Below are 5,592 nucleotides of genomic sequence, written 5' to 3'. Positions count from 1 at the left end.
GTCGGTGCCTGAATTGCCGTCTCAACATATTATGGACGACCTTCCGGTAGTAAAGAAGTTTAGGAAGAGAGCGAGGAAAGGCAAAAAAGCTGTTTCTATGATCCAGCCGCCTCAGCAGCCTCGGCTTCAGGACCGTATAGATATCCCCGGTGCGGATAAATGGCATATCCCCGGTCAACAAATCCTACCCACAATAGAGCTACGGGCCAGATTCGGCGATCTAAAGAGACTTCATGACGATGTGCTGCGGGTAGAGAAAGACCTCATCGCCTCGAAAGATCCAGGATACCCACTCTACGTGGTTAACGTTCCACGGCAAATGTTGTACGTCGACAGCTTCCCTGCGGATAAGTTCTTCCTCCGATTCGATTACATATTCGACATGTTTCACGTGAAGAAGCTGGATTTTACATTTGTCCGCCTTTATGCCTTGCACATGAACTACATCATCGGGGTTGAGCAGATATCTCATATCGGTGTCGCTGACCCGTACTACATGCACGAGGGCTTCTTGGGAGTCTGCGCAAATCATCGTGAATACGCGAGGGATTACATCGTCAGTTTCATGCTCACCAATAAGGACAAGGGGGCAATTCTTGTGCCTTATCATCCCGTGTAAGTCATCCGCGCTGCTATCCTTCCTTCGATTTCAATCATTCATTTGCACGGTGGAGGCTAATTAATTTGAGGACTTATTTTGCGCAGCGGCGGGCGCGCCATCCTCATCATCCTCTACCTACGATTCTCCCACGCTCTTTACTTGGACTTGTCGAAGAACATTCACAAAAAGGATTACACCCACATCAAGGATGTTCTCGACAGTGCTATGTTTTACTACCAAGCAAGGGGTGGAGAGGTTAGGGACAAGAAGAGAAGGGGCGGCAGGGTCGCCTTCGGCCATAAGACCGACTTCTGCTGCATCCAGCAACCGAACGATTCTCTTAATAATGGATTCTATGTCCTACACCACATGCTGGAGTACAGACGGGATCACCAGAACCTTCGCATGTCACCTAGATCCGGCGATGCCCATATTCTGCAATGGCCAAAGGACATAGGAGATATCGAGGATCATCGACTTCGAGCTGAGTTCTATAACATCCAGCGCGAACTTGCCCAAATCATCATGAAGGAGGTCGTCGGAAAAACAGGGATGTTCTATGGAGAAGGACAAATGTCGCGGGAAGACGTCCGAACATGGATAGCCTCTCAGCGTCTCGACCTGAAGCCTTTCACTAGGCTCGGGGACTATCTCCCTGACTTGGATGGATGGAACGACATGTTGGAGTGATTGTCGATATATGGCAATGTGTCCATTTAGTCCATACTTTCTGTATGACAAAACTTTGAGTTATGCATGGTGAAACTTTATTTGTGATGTAATTAAACCGCCCTCCTCCTCGACTAGTGAAAATCACTCTAGTTAGGGCATTTTGGGGTACGATGAACTTTGTTATTTATGCTTATGATATGTTGTTTTTATTTTTGCCAAGTCTGTCTCTTTCTGTTGCTCAACTATATATGTTGCATATCATCGACTCATGTGATGATGCAGGTGCATAGATCATAGATGGCGAAGAAGTGCTATGCCAGGAGTATATATACGACAAGTGGCCGGAGTGTCAGGCCCTTCCGGTTTCCGAGCGACAGGCAGTAGTTAGTTTAGAGGTTCACGCTAATGCGAAAGAGGGATACGAACTCATGTTCTCAAAGTGATAGCTCTTCTCGCGTATATCATTGTTTAGATGGATGACGATGTAATTGCATATCATTCAAGACTTGTATCGCTATTTTCGAGATGATGACGAGAGACCACTTTGTGTTGGATGATGATTATGATGATGACATGATTTGATGAGACTAATTGTATGTATATGCTATGATTACATTTGTATGTGTATGATCTGCTAAAGATTATTGTATAAAGCCTATTCAAATACAAAACAAATAGAAAACAAATATGCAGGAAAAAAACTAATAAATAAACTAGTAGTAGCGAGGGGGGAAATTTAGCAGTAGCGCCGCATTGTCAGTAGCGCGTCCCAGCAAACAGCGCTGCAGATAATATCAGTAGCGCCCTTTCCCAAAGAGCGCTACAGCTATACGTTAGCTGTAGCGCCTTATTAGTAGCGCTGGTGCCCGCGCTACTGAGAGGCCCAAAACCCTCGCTGCTGGTAGGCTTTTCCCTAGTAGTGAGGAGCCCATGGAGGCTGGAGGAGGTCGACGGTGGAGATGAACAGTATCCCGTCGAGTCACATTTTGTGGTACGCCACACCCCTCTCGATGAACAGGACCCCCATTTCGACCGTAGCGCTCCAACACAAGTCCGTTTCCTCCGTTTTGCGGTACGCCACACCCCTCCTGATCTACAGGATCCTGTTTCGACTGTAGGAGGTCCGTTTCCTCCGTTTTGCGATACGCGAGACCCCTCCCGATGAACAGGATCCCGTTTCCACCGTGGCCGGTCAAACACAAGGACGTTTCCTCCGTTCTGCGGTACGCTAGGCCTCGTTTCCATCGCCTGTTCCGTCCAAGCCTGTTGGCCCCCGATGAAAATCACACGTTCCGTTGCCTCCCGATGAACACGACGCATTCCGTTGCCTCCAGATGAACACGACGATGCGCGGTTTCTCCGTTCCGACCCAGCCACAGCCATGTACACGAGCCCTGGCCGTACGTATGTGTGAGTAGGCGTTCGAGACCCTGCCCGTATGTACGTACGTGGCCGTATTCACTTTCTTGCACCCTGGCCGCTGTACATACGTGTACATGCTATGTGCGCGCCTCTACTACCAGACGTGCGCGCCTATACTACCGCACGCGCCCTTCCTTACACGGCCATGGTTCATTGCTGTAGCCTGCAGACAGACTGATCGACCAGTATGTACGTACACATTCACGACCACAATGATAACGCTACGTACTCTTCGACCGGGTGGGTCCCGACTGTTAGGCACTTCCTTGTGTGCGAAGATGTAGCTGGTGGGTCCCAGTAGTCAGGGGGGCGAATCATTTTTTGCTCGTAATATGGACGCACTTCCTTGCGTGCGAAGATGTAGCTGCTGGGTCCCAGCAGTTGATACATCTCCAACATATCTATAATTTTATATTGTTCCATGCTATATTGTATCCTGTTTTGGACATTATTGGGCTTTATTATACACTTTTATATTATTTTTGGGACTAACCTACTAACCGGAGGCCCAATCCAGAATTGCTATTTTTTTGCCTATTTTAGGGTTTCGCAGAAAAAGAATATCAAACGGAGTCCAAACGGAATGAAACCTTCGGGAACGTGATTTTTAGAACGAACATGATCCAGAGGACTTGGACCCTACGTCAAGCAATCAACGAGGAAGGCACGAGGTAGGGGGGCGCGCCTACCCCCCAGGAGCGCCCTACACCCTCGTGGGGCCCACGTTGCTCCACCGATGTATTCCTTCCTCCTATATATACCTACGTACCCCAAACTACCAGATACAGAGCCAAAACCCTAATACCACCGTCGTAATTTTCTGTATCCATGAGATCCCATCTTGGGGCCTTTTCTGGAGCTCCGCCGAAGGGGGTATCGATCACGGAGGGCTCCTACATCAATACCATAGCCTCTCCGATGAAGTGTGAGTAGTTTACTTCAGACCTACGGGTCCATAGTTATTAGCTAGATGGCTTCTTCTCTCTTTTTGGATCTCAATACAAAGTTCTCCCCCTCTCTGGTGGAGATCTATTCAATGTAATATTCTTTTGCGGTGTGTTTGTTGAGACCGATGAATTGTGGGTTTATGATCAAGTTTAACTATGAACAATATTTCAATCTTCTCTAAATTCTTTTATGTATGATTGGTTATCTTTGCAAGTCTCTTCGAATTATCAGTTTGGTTTGGCCTACTAGATTGATCTTTCTTGCAATGGGAGAAGTGCTTAGCTTTGGGTTCAATATTCCGGTGTCCTTTCCCAGTGACAGTACGGGCAGCAAGGAACGTATTGTATTGTTGCCATTGAGGATAACAAGATGGGGTTTATATCATATAGCATGAGTTTATCCCTCTACATCATGTCATCTTGCTTAAAGCATTACTCTGTTCTCTTGAACTTAATACTCTAGATGCATGCTGGATAGCGGTCGATGTGTGGAGTAATAGTAGTAGATGCAGGCAGGAGTCGGTCTACTTGTCTTGGACGTGATGCCTATATACATGATCATACCTAGATATTCTCATAACTATGCTCAATTCTGTCAATTGCTCAATAGTAATTTGTTCACCCACCGTAATACTTATGCTCTCGAGAGAAGCCTCTAGTGAAACCTATGGGCCCCGGGTCTATTTTCCATCATATTAATCCTCCAATACTTAGTTATTTCCTTTGCCATTTATTTTACTTGCATCTTTATTTCTCTTTATCATAAAAATACCAAAAATATTATCTTATCATATCTATCATATCTCACTCTCATAGGTGACCGTGAAGGGATTGACAACCCCTTTATCGCGTTGGTTGCGAGGAGTTTATTTGTTTGTGTAGGTGCGAGGGACTCGTGCGTGGCCTCCTACTGGATTGATACCTTGGTTCTCAAAAACTGAGGGAAATACTTACGCTGCTCTACTGCATCACCCTTTCATCTTCAAGGGAAAACCAACGCAGTGCTCAAGAGGTAGGAAGAAGGATTTCTGGCGCCGTTGCTGGGGAGTCTACGCAAAAGTCAACACACCAAGTACCCATCACAAACCCTTATCTCCCGCATTACATTATTTTCCATTTGCCTCTCGTTTTCCTCCCCTCCACTTCACCCTTGCCGTTTTATTCGCCTTGTCTTTTCCTCTCACCTTTCTTCCGCTATGTCGGAATCAAAAAGGGTTGGGAGTTCTCTCCCAAGCTTTATTACTTTGGACAATCCTTCTATTCTCGCTAAACTCATAAATAAAGATGCTATTTAAAGACCTACCGGAGTTATCAATTAGAATCATAATAATTTTGATGAATATGATTCTGGAATTTTTCGTTATTTACTTGATGAATCTTTGAAAGATGCTTGGGATAGACTATTAAGGATCAGGGCTAGCTATGTGCCTCAATACCAAATTGAAATTTACTTAAAAAGCTTTTATGTTGCCCTACCTTCTTCTTTTAAGCATGTCCAAGATTCTATATTTGAAGAAGGTTTTCTTGAAGGGGATGCCGTAGACACTTATGAAAAGAAGAAAACCATATTTGGGCACCCCATGAATGAGAAAGTTGAATCTACATCTCTTTTGCTCTCTTACCAAAACGAATCTATCAAAGAGATGAAGGCTAGCTTAGATACAAATTTCCGTAACGTACTTAATATTTCTTCTACCATTAATAGCCATGTGCTTTATCAAAATAGAAAGATTAATTCCATATATATCAAGTTTGCTCTTTTCTTCCCTAAAACCAAAGATGGCAATACCTAGATCTATCCTTGCTTTCATGCCTAGCTAGGGGCGTTAAACGATAGCGCTTGTTGGGAGGCAACCCAATTTTATTTTTATTCCTTGCTTTTTGCTCCTGTTTAGTAATAAATAATTTTTCTAGACTCTGTTTTGGTTGTGTTTTTTTGTGTTTAATTAG

The sequence above is a fragment of the Triticum urartu genome, chromosome 4 (genome assembly GCF_003073215.2).
Source record: "Triticum urartu cultivar G1812 chromosome 4, Tu2.1, whole genome shotgun sequence".
Classification (NCBI taxonomy): domain Eukaryota; kingdom Viridiplantae; phylum Streptophyta; class Magnoliopsida; order Poales; family Poaceae; genus Triticum; species Triticum urartu.
Note: the sequence above shows the minus strand (reverse complement) of the source record.